The 16,348-nt window shown below is 37.2% G+C and overlaps 1 protein-coding gene across 5 annotated transcripts in view; it reads right to left on the bottom strand.

The window, feature by feature from the left end:
* Positions 1–16,348, bottom strand: part of FUT8 (fucosyltransferase 8) — a 277,816-nt gene that overhangs the window by 91,158 nt on the left and 170,310 nt on the right. The window lies entirely within an intron of this gene.

Here is a 16,348-nt window from a genome sequence, read left to right as displayed (position 1 = left end):
TATATGATCTTCTAGGAATTAAGGAAACTTTAGAACTGTCTCCTAAAGCTCAGTGGCAAAGTGGTCAATTCTTCATTAGTGTTGAGAAAAACAAACATGAAGGAGAGGGTGATGAAAAGGCTTAAAGGGAATAAGAAAGCACATATCTGAACATGTGTCTGTGTTCAAATAGCAAATACAAATTATTTCTAAAATAATCATAACATCAGGCTATATAAATCTATGCTCCAATTCATGAACTCATAACCTCAGATTACTAAGCATTGGTTTTATTGGGAAGGGAAAGACAAAAGTAGAAGATGAAGTATACAGAAAAAAACTGAAGATTAATATCTTGCTTGTTTCTATCAGACATGTAAAATATCAGTCAATACTATAAAATGTTGGAATATAGCAGAGGAACTCCAAGATCTCTTGCTCACATTATCAACCTATCTGTACAACTTCTTTCCAAACTGTTCTTGTTTCTAACATGTTCTGTTTTTACGTGATTTTTGGAAGTATTCTGTACTCCTTTTGGCCATTAAAGATATCTACATCATAATCCTGGAACCTGTAAATGCTACATTATACGGCAAAAGAAACTTGCAATGTGTGATTAAGTTAAGGATCTTGAGATGGGGAGCGTCTTGGCTCTTCCAGGTGGGCCATAACTGTAATCACAGATGTGCTCGTAAGAGGGAGGAAGGGAGAGATCATACTACACAAGAGAAGAAGGTGATGCGGCTATTACCTCCGAAGATGGAGGAAGGGGTCATGAGCAACAGATGTAAGGAATGCAGCTTCAGAACCTGGAACAGGGAAGGAAACAAACTCTCCCCTAGAGATTCCCTAGAGAATGTGGCCCCACTGACACCTTGGCTTTGGCCCAGTGAAACTCACTTCACACTTCTGCCCTCCCAAACCGTAAGAGAATAAATTTCAATTGTTTTAAGCCACGAAGTTTGTGACATCCATTACAGCAGCAACAGGAAACTAATATATACACAGTCATCAACCAAATAAGGACATTTCTGTCAATGATGGACCACATATACAACGGTGGTCCCATAAGATTAGTACCATATAGCCCAGGTGTGTAGTAGGCTATACCATCTAGGTTTGTGTAAGCACACTCTATGATGTTTGCACAATGATGAAATCGCCTAACGAAACATTTCTCAGAACATATCCCTGTTGTATATTACACGTGTATATATGCCTTTGCAAAATTATCGTGAAGATTAAATAACGGCTGATTTTTCTTCCAAAATCCATTTAAACGAGAAAATGTCTATAAAAGTACTTAGCACAGTGTCTGGCAATAAACTTTATCAGGACTATTGTATCCAGGCTCAGATATTTTAGAGATGAGCTGTAATCTCTAAATGTATGGGATATCTATTTTTACCATCACAAGCATTTTAAAGGAACTTAATTTTCAAATTATACTCAGCAGAACTTAAATTCAGATGTCAACTTAGTCCTTTGATGTGAAGACACTAATACAGACTTTTTAATACCTTTTCTAATATTTTTTATATAACAGATAAAGCCAAATCAACTAATTACCTCTACCACTTCAGAATACATGTTTAGTAAAGAAGCTCTTGTTACAGCCACCTCAGAGTAAATAAGGTATTCTATAATTTCCCGTGAAATTGTACGCATTAACATTGAACAGGAGCGTGAAAAATAATCATTCTCCAATCATGAGTGTCCCAGGCTACAGATTTTGAATTAAAAAGCCTTCATTTGTATACACACAAAGTGAATAATGATAAAATGAATACAGTTGTTAGGTGCACAATTACCCAATTTATGAGCACAAATGTATATACATTCATAAATGAGGCATTTCCTGGTACATAGTGTCTAAAACCTGGCTCTGAATCTCTTTCTGAATTAGCCGGCTGGTTTCTAGGAAATAACTAGAAAACAAAATAAAAGTACTACCTCTTGGAATTTATTTTGGCAGCACTATGCCACAAGACAAGGACATCCTTTTCCAGAACACACTTTAGTGATACAAAATTTCAGACAATAGGAAGATATGTCTAAGCTCTCCTTTTTATCTCATTTCTTCATACACTGATGGAATAACATTAGGAGAAAACAGGCATGAAAAAATAGCATAATGTCTTTTCAGCAGATTTCCATTAAGTACTAAATCCAATCTAATTCTAATGAAACATAAATGAATTAGTGACATATAACATTACTATATAGAATAATCCAACCGTGGATAAACTGTAGATAAAGACAAGTAATAGAGAAGCCAATGTATAAAAAGGTGCACAATAAGGACTATTCTTTCTAAACCCCACCCAGAAAAGAGTCAACCTACAAGAATAGTCTCTTTATCTGAATATTTGGGGAATTGAATGTTTTTTTAAATCATACTCTATGCAAAAGATATATAGGATGTCTTCTTGCCAAGAGGAAGTAACAGAGATCAGATATACCATTATGCCTGAAACAATGGAAATCCAGACAAAATGTATGAAATAATAGTTTAATAAAACCGGAATCAGGAGACTGACATCAGAAAAATGGCAAAATAGGGGTTTCCAACTTCGGTCCCCCTTAGGGAAGGGGCAACAAGTGACTATCCATAGACAAGATACCTTTTTGAAGATCCCAGAACACGGGGGTTAGGCTGAAGCATCCGCTTGGACCATAAAACCAGCGGAAAACCGCATGAGAAGATAAGAGGAGTAGTTTCACTATGATGGCGCTGCTCTTCCCCCAGGTCAGTGCAGTGCTGTCGAGGAGGTCTCCCTGGGCCTACAGTTTTTCTAGTGGGAAAGGGAGACTGCAAAGGTGGACATCAAGCTTCCCTGGCATTCTGGATGCTTCTTGGGAGGCCCACTTAAGTACTGACTCATGGGGATTACTGGGGACATCAGCCAGAGATAGGGAAGGAGAGAGGGGATCACAGCAACCAGTGCTTGGATCTTAGCAGACTGCCTTCCCATCAGTAGTGCGGCCTGAGCAGAGATCCCAACCAGCGATCTGATCATTTGCAAAGCTGAACCAGTTGTCCCAACCTGGCAGTGGTTGGCAGTTCTGTCTGGTTTGGGTCCCCAGCCTGAGTGCCCTCTTGTTGGAGGAGCCTATTCTAGTCCCCTGCCTAGACAGAGAAACAAGTCAGCTGCCCCACTTGAGCAGGAAACCTGGCCTGAGACGCTGGGCAGCCATGCAGCACATCCTATGGTCCACTCAAGCAGGGAAGCAAATCACTGGCCACACTCAACTGCTGAGCATAGCCTCCAGCATCACCCAACAGGGAAGCCTGGTCAAAGATGCCAGGCAGCTGTGCGTAGCCACGCAACATATCCTACAGCTGTCCTGGGTAGGAAAGCAAGTCAGTAGCCCAACCCAACTGCTAGCCTCCAGCCCCACTTGACCAGGAAGCCTTGCCAGGGACCCCAGGCAGCCACAGAGACCATTCTACAGCCCTATCCAATCAGGGAGCTAAGTGCCATCATACCGTTGAGCACAGCCTCTGGCCCTGCCTCACCAGACTGCCCAGCCAGAGACCCTGGCCAGCTGTGGCATCCATCCTACAGCCCCACTTAGGCAGAGAGCCAAGTCAGCAGCCTCACCCAACTGTGGAACATGGCCACTGGCTCTGCCTGAGCAAGGAGCCCAAACAGTGACCCTGAGCTGCCCTGAAGCCTGGCCGATGGTACTGCCCAGCAGTGGAGCCCAGACTACAGCCCGTCCAGAAGCACAGCACAGCCTACAGCCACATCCAATTGCTGAGCATAGCCTGTAGACCCACTCAGGCAGAGAGCCCAGCCAGCTGCTCCATCTAATCACAAAGCATAGCCTGTGGCTCCACCAGTCCAGCAAGCCCAGAAAGCAACCCCGCCTGACCAAGGAGCACAGCCTCCAGCCCCACTTAACTGTGGGATACAGCTGGCAGCCCCACCTGACCAGAAAGCCTGGCAAGAGACAGTGTCAAACAGTGGAGCACAGCCAGCAGCCTGCTCAACTGCAGGGCCCAATCTGCAGCCCTGCCCAACTCTGGGGCATGCCTGCAGTCCCAGCTGATCAAGGAGTACAGCCTGAGGTCCCATCTGATTGCAAAGCCCTGCCTGTGGCCTCAACTGAATGTACAGTCCAGCCAGCAACACCATCAAGCTGAGGGACACAGCTTGGGGCCCCACTGTACCAGAGGCAATTACAGAACCCAGCACGTAGGCCTGCCCAATCATAGAGTGCAACCAGCAGTACCACCCTGCCAGGGAACACAGCCTGCAAGCCTGCTTGACCAGAGGTGATTGCAAAGGCCAGCAAGTAGCCCTGCCTGAACACAGATCCCAGCTAGCGGTTCTGCTTGAATGAGAAGTCCAGCTGTCAGGCCCACCTGACTGTGGAATGACAGCTCCCCGCCAACCCGCCTCAGAGCACAGGCAACGGCCTCATCCAACTAGAGACCCTGAGATGAAGCAGTGCTTGCCCAAGACTGCTATCAGCTGCCTCTCCTGAACTTCAAGCTGAGCTGACTAGTGAAGGTCTTTCCCTGCCAAAGCAAATCTTAAAGGCTGGAAAAGAGACCACTTCCTCAAGTGAGTAGATACCAAAATAATGATAGAAAGATCCTGAAGAAGCAGGTAAACATGACACCACCAAAGAAAAGTAATAAAGCTCCAATAACAATTCCTAAAGAAATGGAGATCTACTAACTGTCTAACAAAGAATTCAGAATAATCCTTTTAAAGAAATTCAGTGAACTACAAGAAAACACGAATAGACAACTAAGCGACATTAGAAAAACAATGCATGAACAAAATGGGAAGTCCAACAAAGAAATAAAAATCATTAAAAAAAACCACCAGGAATCCCACAGCTGAAAAATACAATGATTGAACTTAAGAACTCAACAGAGAGGTCAACAGACTTGACCAAGTGTAAGAATTAGTGAAATTGAAGACATGTCATTAGAAATTAACCAGTTAGAGGAACAAAAAGAAAAAAGAATGAAGAAAGACTACATAAATTATGGGATTCCATAAGGCAAACAATCTATGATTATTGAAGTCCCAGAAAGAAAAGAGAAGAAGAAAGGAGCAGAATGCTCATTTAAAAAAATAACTTCCCAAATCTAGGGAGAGATTTGGACATTCAAGTTCAGCCCAAAAAGATTTTCTCCAATCCTGTAAATAAAACTTTCTAAACTCCAATGCAGAGGGGCCGGCCCCATGGCTGAGTGGTTAAGTTGGCACGCTCTGCTGTGGCGGCCCAGGGTTTCGCCGTTCGGATTGTGGGTGCGGATATGGCACTGCTCATCGGGCCATGCTGAGGCAGTGTCCCACATAGCACAAACAGAGGGACTTACAACTAGAATATACAACTATGTACTGAGGGGCTTTGGAGAGAAAAAGATTGGCAACAGATGTTAGCTTGGATGCCAATCTTTAAAAAGAAATAAATCAAATCAAATCAAAGGCGGAGAGAGAATTTTTAAAATAGCAAGAGAAAAAATTCCTCACACACAAGGGAACCCCTATAAGGCTATCAGCAGCTTTCTCAGCAGAAACCTTGCAGGTAAGCAGGCAGTGGGATGATATATTTAAAGTGCTGAAAGAAAAATACTACCAACCAAGAATACATTATCTGGCAGAACTGTCCTTCAAAAATGATGGAGCGATAAAGACTTTCCCAGAGCAACAAAAGCTGAGGGAGTTCATCACCACTAGACCAGTCTTATAAGAAATGCTGAAAGGAGTCCTTCAAGCTAAAATGAAAATAATTAAACAATAAAATGAAAATATAAAACACAGCGGGAAAGTGTATAGTTAAATTCAGAATACTCCAATATTGCAATATGGTTGTGTTTTAAACATTTCATTTTGGTATAAAGGTTAAAAAGCAGAAGTATAAAAAGTAGCTATAATTATTTGTTAATGCCTACAACAACACAGAAAGATATAAATTGTGACAGCAAAAACATAAAATGGGGGAGAAGAGAGTAAAAGCGTAGTTTTTTTATATGATCAAAGTTAAGCTGTGATCAGCTTAAAATAGACTGTTATATCTTTAAGATGTTTTATGTAACCCACATGGTAACCACAAAACAAAAATTAATAGTAGATAAACAAAAGTAAAGAGAAGAGACTCAAAAAAGATCATCAAGGAAAATCATCAATCACAAAGGAAGGAAGCAAGAGAGGAAAGAAAAAAAAGAAACTACAAAACAGCCAGAAAACAATTAATATGATGGCATTACTCTTTACCTATCACTAATTATTTTAACTGTAAAAGGATTAAATCCTCCAATCAAAAGGCATAGAGTGGCTGAATGGCTAAAAGATTTAAGATCCAACTATTTGCTGCTTACAAGAGACTTATTTGATCTTTAAGCACTCAGGTTCACAGTGAAGAAATAGAAAAAGACAGTCCATGAAAATGGGAACCAAAAGAGATGGGTAGCTATACTTACATCAGACAAAATAGACTTTAAGTAACAAAAACTCTAACAAAAGACAAAGAACTTCATTATAGAATAATAAAGGGGTCAATCCTTCAAGAGCATATAACAATTGTAAAAATATATGCACCCCTCATCAGAGTACCCAAATATATCAAGCAAATACGACTAGATCTGAAGGGAGAGAGAGACAACAACATTAATAATAGGAGGGGACTTCACTACTACTGCAGGACCCCACTACTTTCAACAATGGATTGATCATCCAAAAATAAAATCAATAAAGAAAAAATGGACTTGAACCATACTTTAGACTAAATGGACCTTATAGTCTTATACAGAACACTCCATCCAACAGCAGCAAAATATACATTCTTCTCAAGCACATATGGAAAATTCTCCAGGACAGAACATGTGTTAGGTCACAAAAAAAAAGTCTTAGCAAATTTAGAAGACTGAAATCATATCAAGTATCTCTTTTGACCAAATGGTATGAAACTAGAAATCAGTAACAGGAAAAAAAAACTGAAAAATTCAAAAATATGTGGAGATTAAACAACACGTTCCTGAACAAAAAATAAGTCAAAGAAACAAGGGAAATCAAAAAATATCTTGAAACAAATGAAAATGGAAAAATAACATACCAAAATATAGGGGATGCAGAAAAGCAAATCTAAGAGGGAAGCTGATAAGGATAAATACCTTCAGAAAAAAGAGAGGTCTCAAATAACCTAAATTTACATATCAAGGAAATAGAAACAGAGCAAACTAAGCCAAGTTGGCAGAAGGAAGGAAATAACAAAGATCAGAGCAGATATGAATGAAATAGAGAAGAAAACAACAGAAAAGCTCAATGAAACTAAGAGTTGTTTTTTTGAAAAGATAACATTAACAAACCTTTAGCTAGACTTACCAAGAAAAAAAGAGGACTCAAAAAAATAAAATTATATGTGAAAGAGGAGACATTACAACCATAGAAGTCAAAGGATCATAAAAGACTACTATGAATTATATGCCAACATATTGGACAACCTAGAAGAAATGGATAAATTCCTAGAAACATACAACTTACAAAGACTGAATCACAAAGAAATAGAAAATTTGAACAGACTAATAATGAGTAAGAAGATTGAGTCAGAATCAAAAACCTCTCACCAAAGAAAAGTCCAGGACCAGATGGTTTCACAGGTGAATTTTACAAAACAGTTAAAGAAAAATTAAGGCCAATCCTTCTCAAACTCTACCAAAAAATTGAAGACAAGTGAACACTCCCAAACTCATTTTACAAGGCCAGAATTACGCTGCCACCAAAGCCAGATAAGGACACTACAAGAAAAGAGAACTACAAACCAATATCCCTGATGAATACAGATGAAAAAATTCTCAACAAAATCCTAGCAAACCAAATTAAACAGCACATATACAATAGAATATTATTCAGCCACAACAAAGAAGGAAATCCTGCCATGTGCAAGAATATAGATGAACTTTGAGGGCATTATTCTAAGTGAAATAAGTCAGACAAAGACAGACAAATAGTGTAAATCTCACTTACATGTGGAATCTAAAAAACCCAAACTTATAGAAACAGAGAGTAGATTGGTAGCTGCCAGAGGCTGGCGGGTGGGAGAAATCGGGAGATGTTGGTCAAAGGGGACAACATTTCTAGTTATAAAATGAATAAGTTCTGGAGAATCTAATGTACAGCATAGTGACTATACTTAACAATACTGTATCGTATACTTGAAAGTTGCAAAGAGAGTAGATCTTAAATGTTCTTACGACAAAAAAAAAAGTAATAATGTGAAGAAAAGGTTGTGTTAACTAAGTTTATTGTGGTAATTATTTTGTAATATACAGATGTATCAAGTCATCACGTTGTACACCTTAAACTTACACAATATTACATGTCAATTATATCTCAACAAAGCTGAAAAAAATATTGCAATCAGGCAACAAAGGGCAGTGATTCCCAGAAAAGGAATACAAATGATGAGAGCCCTACTACTGTCCCAGTTTATTGCCTTGAGAGAATTTCCAGACTACAGAGAAGAAGAATTTAGGTGGAGCCTAGTAAATTTTTTGAGTTGAAGAGATGGAGCCAAGCATCTAAAAGGATAAAGATAGCTAGAGTTTGGATGACAGAGTACCGTAGAGGAGAGAGCTGAACAGAGAGAGAACTCCAGAGATACAGAGAGGTACCACTTGAGAATCATCACACGTATGTAAGGAAACAACTCAAGGCTGGGAAAATAACTCTCTAAAAAGATTGGTGGGAGCAGTGCCTGGCATTCATACAGGGTTGGGAACAGTTCCTGATCCTACCAGCTAGACTGGAAAACCTCATAATTCATGCAGCACTGGGGACAATGCTCAGAAGAATTTGGCCATAGAAGTAGGGAAATTAGCTGTAGACTAAACATTACTTGGGTCTTACCTAACAATTCTCAAAAGGAAGACCCCAAAGGATCAAACTATTATCAAGTAACTTAACTGCATCCCAGAAGAAAGCTTAAGAATATTTTAAGAATACAAATGTATCTAGTAAGCAACAAGGTAAAGGTCATAATGTCTGGAATCCAACACAAAATTACCACACATGCAAAGAAACAGGAAAATATAATCCATAATAAGAGAAAAAAAAGAATCAGTCGATTAAAACCAACTCAGAACTGACACAGATGTTTGAACTAGCAAATAAGGAGCAGTTGTTATGACCATATTTCATATGTTCAAAAGTAAATAGAGAAAAGAAAGATATAAAAAAGATATGGCCTAGTGGTTAAGTTCAATGTGCTCCACTTTGGCAGCCCAGGTTCGGCTCCCAAGTGTGGACCTACACTACTCATCAGTGGCCATGTTGTGGCAGCAACCCACATACAAAATAGAAGAAGATTGGCATGGATGTTAGCTCAGGGCAAATCTTCCTCAAACAAAAAGAGGAAGAATGGCAACAGATGTTAGTTCAGGGTGAATCTTCCTCAGCAAAAAACAAAACAAAACAAAAAAGATATAATAAAGACTCAAGTTGAACTTTTAGAGATGGAAACTACAATGCCTGAAATGAAAAATAAAATCAATGGGATTTACTGCAGATTATAAATAAAAGATCCTATCATCAGAAAACAACCCTCCCCCTCAAAAAAATGGACAAAAAGATTTGAATAGACATTTCATAAAAAAAAATAAAAAGAGCAAATAAGCACATTGAAAGACATCAAACATCATTAGTCATGAAGGAAATGCAAGAAAGATAGACTGTGTGGCTGGCCTGGTCCACTGCTTATATTTGACGTGATGAAATATGAAATAGATGATCCTCATTCCCCACTTAAAAAGGCCTATATGTTAGGTTGTTCTGAGACCTAAAACAGATTTCAAAAATTATTAAATTCTCCTGAATAAAACATTTGACAAAAATCTTTATCCAAACATCAAATTGCCCTTCTAACACCTAAACATAAGCCCCACTCTTCAAAGAATTCAGCGGATCCATCCAAAAATATGAAAACCAATAAATTCCTGCTTTGCAGTCAGAATACCAAAAAAACAGTGAATTTGTAGCCTAAGTGGAATGATTATACAGCTCTCTCAGAGAAACTAAACTTTTCTCATCCTAATATGTTTAATAATTCGTTTAAAATAAGTTGTCCTTCTTAAATATTTTCAACAATTATGCCATGAATGTTGAAACAATAAAGATCTTAGTTAAGGAAAAGAATATAAGCACAATAAACATACTAGAAATGAAAACAGAATCAGAAACACAGATAAAGAATTTTAAAACTCACCACAAAATGCTATAAACACTTTCAGGCACTTAACTTAAAAACATGGAAAAAAATAAATAATTTCTAGATTCAATAGAAATAGAAATAGATTCAGGAAAAAACAGAAATTGAATCAGTAGTCAAAAATCTACTGAATTAAAAAACTCTAGGTCCAGGCATTTTTATACATGAGTTACACAAATCTTCATAAAACAGTTAACGGAATCAAAGTTTTCTAGGGAATATAAAAAGAAAGGAAGCTCTAAAATTCCATTCCTGAGATTAGTATAAGATTGATATAAATAGTATATAAAAGTCAAGATTAAGGAAAATTAAAGGCCTATTCAATTAAAAACTTACCTTCAAAATCCTAAATGATCTAAATTTAGTATCTAAATCCTAAAAATCTAAATGATCTAAATAATATGATTACATTAATAAATATAGCAGTGTTTTAAAAATACATCATGACTATCTAGACTTTATCCTAAGAATACCAGGTTGATTTATAATGAGAAAAGCATTAACGTAAATTCATTGCATTAACAAACTAAAGGAAATAAAATAATCTCAATAGGAACTGGAAAAAAATCATTTAACAACATTTAAAATGTACTCATTATAAAATTCTTAACAAGGGAAACTCCTTAACGTGAAAGAAATATCTCTCAAAAATTCATACTAAATATCATATTCTATGGATCAAATAATCAGAAGTATTCTTTTTAAAGTCAAGAACAACAGCAGGAATGTCTGCCATCACTGCTTCTATCCATCACTGCGCTAAAAGTCTTAGCCAAGGTAGTAAGAGGCCTCCATCTTTAGCTTGCAGATGGCCACCTTCTCCTGTGCGCTTACCAGGTCTTTCCTCTGTGTGATGCCTCTTTTGTGTGTCCGAATTTCCTCTTCTCACAAGGACACCGGTCATATTGGATTAGGGCCCGTGCTAATGGCATCATTTTAACTTAATCACCTCTTTATAAAAGCCCTACTCCAAATACAATCACATTCTGAGCTACGGGGGTTGAGGCTTCAAGGCATGAATTTGGGGGGAAGGGGGCACAATTCAGCCCATAAAATACACTGAAAGTAGGGATGTAAAATTAGAACAATCCATTTACAAAATATTGTGAAACTGCTCCAAAGTTGAAGATGCACATATATTAAGACTCAGCATGTGTCCTTCTGGGTAAGCAACCCAGAGAAACTTGAGCACATGTACACAAAGAGACATGCACGAGGAGACACGAGATAGTCATCACTAGAGGAATGGGTATATCTACAACTATCACTCACGCATAATCTTGCATGAGTATCACAATGCTGAGTGAAAAAAAGTCACAGAACAATACATATGCAGTATGACCCATTCATATAAATTTTAAAAACACATAAAACAATATGCTTTCATGCATACTTACATAACATAAGAATAAAAATGTGAACAGGAGGTATATACAACACTCAGAATAGTAATTATCTCTGAGAAGGAAGGAAGGAAATGGGATTGATGAAGGGAGTAATATTTGTATTTTTTTCTAGCAAATATGGCAAAACATCAACATTTGTTCAATTTAAGTGATAGGGACATGGGATTATATTATTTTCTAAGCTTCACATATATGTTCAAAATATTCTTTAATTAATTGCAGAGATAACCCTTAAAAAACTAGATGAAAACTAGGTAGACACTCATCATTAATGCTATTTAACTCCCAACTTCCAGCATCATATAATACCACGGATTAGAATACCACTATAAAAATATCAAATGGAATTTCTTTTATTTAGAACAGATTAATCAACACAGTTGTTCATCATCTACCTAAACTTTTAGTCATTGCTGTATAGGACTAGAGCTGCTAAGATCAGATCATTTCACCCAATAAAAAGAATTTAAAAAAAAAAAGAAAAGAAAACAATCTATAAAGAGAATCTATAAGAGTGGCATCCTTTCAATAAATTACTAAGACTAACATGAATTTGGACCATTTATAAATATGAACTAAACTGGCTGAAATTTGAAATTACACTCAGTAATTCACAGACGCTCATTTTTTTTCAGTTAGAATTCTAAGTGGCCACTCATGGGACTAAAATATTCCCAGCAAAAGCACAAAAATAATTACATTTATTCAAATGCCAAGCTTTGCCAAGAGTCTGTCAAATTAAATAGATGGAAGAGCCAGGCCTTCTACCTATTGAGAAAAAATATCATTTTATTCAAATGAACCGCTTCTTGTGGCTATACTTATCCATTTTACCTAAGGTCCAAAAATTTGAAATGGAACCCAAAAAAGTGTAGAAGGGTGAAGCAACAACATCAGTTTTAACAGAATAATCACGAGATAATCTGTACCCAAATTCAGCTCTAAGATACTGTGATATCAACATCAAACAGGTCTCAGGTTCAATTCTCCAGGGAAATCTGTGACCATGCTTATTTTGACAAGTGAAAGAGAAAAGTGTAAACTAGACCATTCTTTCATCATCCAGTAGCCAAAAACAGAACACAGACTAATAGTTGTCCCTGCTCACTCCAAATGTGACAACAGCACCCCTGTTAAAAGACATTATTTTGGGCAAAATCTACAAACCAGAGTAATAAGTGATTGTTTTAATAATTCAAGGTTTTACTTCCAGATTTTTTTTGACAAAAGTGTAATTGCTTATTTATTTTCTTGTTCAATGTACTGCTAGTTTTCTTTAAATCTTTTTTACTTAGAGTTTCATTGAGAATATAATACAGGGGCTGGCCCAGTGGCACAGCAGTTAAGTGCACATGTTCCACTTTGGCGGCCCGGGGTTCCCCGGTTTGGATCCTGGGTGCAGACATGGCACCACTTGGCAAGACATGCTGTGGTAAGCATCCCACATATAAAGCAGAGGAAGATGGGCACGGATGTTAGCTCAGGGCCAGTCTTCCTCAGCAAAAAGAGGAGGATTGGTGGCAGATGTTAGCTCAGAGCTGATCTTCCTCAAAAAGAATAAAAGAAAATATAATACATGAATAGAGGTTTATTTCTTTTTTAAAGTAGAAGATTACATACAATGAATAACAAGTCCAGTCCCCATGGACCCTCAATTGAGACAATCACTGTTGACAGGGTCTTATGCATTTTTTAAATCATGTTATATATATATATATATATATATATATATATATATATGTACACATATATATATAAACAGCCACAAAATATTCATTTCATGGAGACATCATAATCTATTTAGCCCATCCCCCTACTGACAGTGATTTAGGTTTTTTCTATAACCACTTATTTGATCTAAGTGCTTGTTTGTCTCTCTTCTCTAATACATTCAAATCTGTGAGGGCACTACATATCCAGTACCTGACATATTCTGACACATAGTAGTTACTTCATAAATATTTTGTGAATAAATGAGCTAACAAACAAATCATTGGCTGTTTATCAGAGCCAGTGGAAAAAGAAGAATGAGGTGGTAAAGGCAGGGGAAAATGACAAAGCTCTGTTATGTAGCCACCTAAAGCTCAGTGAGAAAGGAAAATAAATTGTAAAACTGAAATATGAGTAAATGGAAAATCCAATTACTTTTTCAAAAATCCAATTGACACACTTTTACAATCGCATGCTTTGCATTAAGAAATGAAGACCTTTAAAGGAAGAAAATACCCAAGATATAGGTTGTTGTGAGAAATTTAGACATATTATTCTAGGTTTTCTTGGTTAAAATAAGTGTCCAATACTGACCTTTTTATCAAGTTATTCTACTTTGAACATCTATTGGTTTTTGGAGAAATTTCTACATTCCAACAAGATTTCTCAATAGTAAGAGCTAATTTTCTTCCTGTACTCAAAAGAGCAAGAAACTTTCGTGAGAATATCTTCTGGGCATTGAATTTACAGCAGATTACTGAATTTTTGTCAGAGCTTATGTACCAAGTAAAACTGATAAAATAAGCTATTATTGTAAGTCTCTTCTTACTGATTAAGAAAGTAGTGAATGGCTTTATGAAGAAATGGAGAGACCTTGGTTGTCTGCCAATTCACACTACTGCTAATCTTTTTGATGCAAGGTTCAAAGGTAGGATAAAACAATAACATTACAATTACTAATTTACTAAGTGAAGCAGAACCCTTAGGACAGAATGTTGAAAAGAGACTCAGAAACCTTGCAAAGCAGAGTATCTCTGGATGTCTGGCCGAGGAGTGTATCCTCAAATTCTTCCAAGCATAGGCTTCCTGCAACACGGTGGTAAGATCTTTATAAGATATAGACCCAAACTCAAGCAGCTTGCTTACACCCCTGTCCCAGCCATTCTCTAGCATGAGTAATAATTTAGAACATTTCAGGAACTACTCATACCAAACTAAGAATATATTAAAATAAATAACTATTTTTTGAAAAATAATTTTCCCAAAGAGGAGTTTTATCCTTCAATTTTTTTTTCCTTCTTCTCCCCAATCCCCCTGGTACATAGTTGTACATTTTAGTTGCGGGTCTTTCTAGCTGCGGCGTGTGGGACGCCACCTCAGCACAGCTTGATGAGTGGTGCTGGGTCTGTGCCCGGGATCTGAACCAGTGAAACCCTGGGCTGTGGAAGCACAGCACGAGAACTTACCCACTTGGCCACGGGGCCGGCCCCTGTCCTTCAATTTTAAGAAATGCTTTAAGAGAAAGTAGAATTGAACCCATGTTAAAAGTATGCATGGAAAGGAGGAGGAAACACAACTAATTCTCAATGAGTATAAGTTGTTTTCTTTTCTCTTTTCCTCCTCCAATTTCTTTTCAGAAAAATGATTATCTTATTTACACACCTGATACTAGAGTGGACACCATATTCTGAAAACATATTTTTTTCCTGCTTACTAGTGCTGATGACTGATTCTCTTTTTGCTTCTTTCTCATTTATAAGGTGAGAAACTGAGCTCAGGCAAAAATTAAGTTTTATGTTCAGAGGCTTACAAAAAGTAGTTTTAAAAACCATTAAAATATTTGTAAATTTTTACTTAACTTCTGGATAACATATATCTTCAAATAATATTTCAGTCTTTGGAATAGATAAGCGTACTATTAAGGAAGCATAGCATTATGTCCCTTCTATAATTCAATGATGAAAATAAACTAAATAAGTTGAATTAGAGAAATGAGGATGAGACCTCTACCAAACAAAAACAGTCTAGATTTAAATAGACGCATACAGTCTTTTCTCCAGAAAAACCCAATGTATAGAAATACATACGTATATATACATATATATATATAAACAAACACATCTAAAAGTAGAAATGTGTACACTTATATTCATAATAGAACTCTTTTAAATTAAACCAACTGACAGATTGCTATGACTATAATGTTTTTAATATACGGGTAGGGCCCCTTAGTCCATTTGAATGCTTATCACCAAACTGCTGGTTTTCAAAGGGCTCAAGTTTGCAAAGCAAGCCTTTTAAAAAACTTATTCCCTACTCTTGTTTGTTCTAGTCAGTAATGAAAATGAAAATAATATAGTAATAACAGCTATTATCATATACAGTACTGCCATTATCTTCAAGGCATTGCGTTTAGCATTCAAGATGATTATTTTATTTACAACAATTCACAATAACCATGAAAAAGAGGTATCTTTATAGACAAGAAGATGGAAATTCAGAGAAGTTAAGCAACTTTGTTCGAGGTTCCAAAGCTAATAAGTGGTGTGGCCAGAACTGGAATCCAGACTTTTGTTCTTCTTCTTTTCTGTTAGTTAGCAGAATAAATCAAAACACATTAAGAACAAATTCGCTGGGAGATGGCATGAGTTGTAAACATCTGACACAGTGCCACCCTCATGGAGTTATGCATATTGGTCAGTGACACTGGAGCCAATTATCCCCAGTTGTTTTAAGATAGGTGTAAAGAGTCTCTAGGTCTCCAAAGAAAACTTTTGTTACACTATCATGCCCTTTATCCCAAACCAAGCCACTCTGGATATACATCATTCCATTAAGCATGGATAAATCAAAGGAATCCATCACCATCACTATAAAGATCATTCGATTCAGTGCCTTTTTAACTGCTGTTTGGGTGGATTATCCAGAGCAGCAGGACAGAGGTTAAAACCACAAGTTTTAGAGGAAGACAGACCTTGATCAGGGTCCTACTGTGTGACTCTAAACAAGTTTTTTAACCT

Source organism: Equus asinus, chromosome 7, assembly GCF_041296235.1.
Source record: "Equus asinus isolate D_3611 breed Donkey chromosome 7, EquAss-T2T_v2, whole genome shotgun sequence".
NCBI lineage: Eukaryota > Metazoa > Chordata > Mammalia > Perissodactyla > Equidae > Equus > Equus asinus.
Note: the sequence above shows the minus strand (reverse complement) of the source record. Positions and strands in the feature narration are given on the sequence as shown.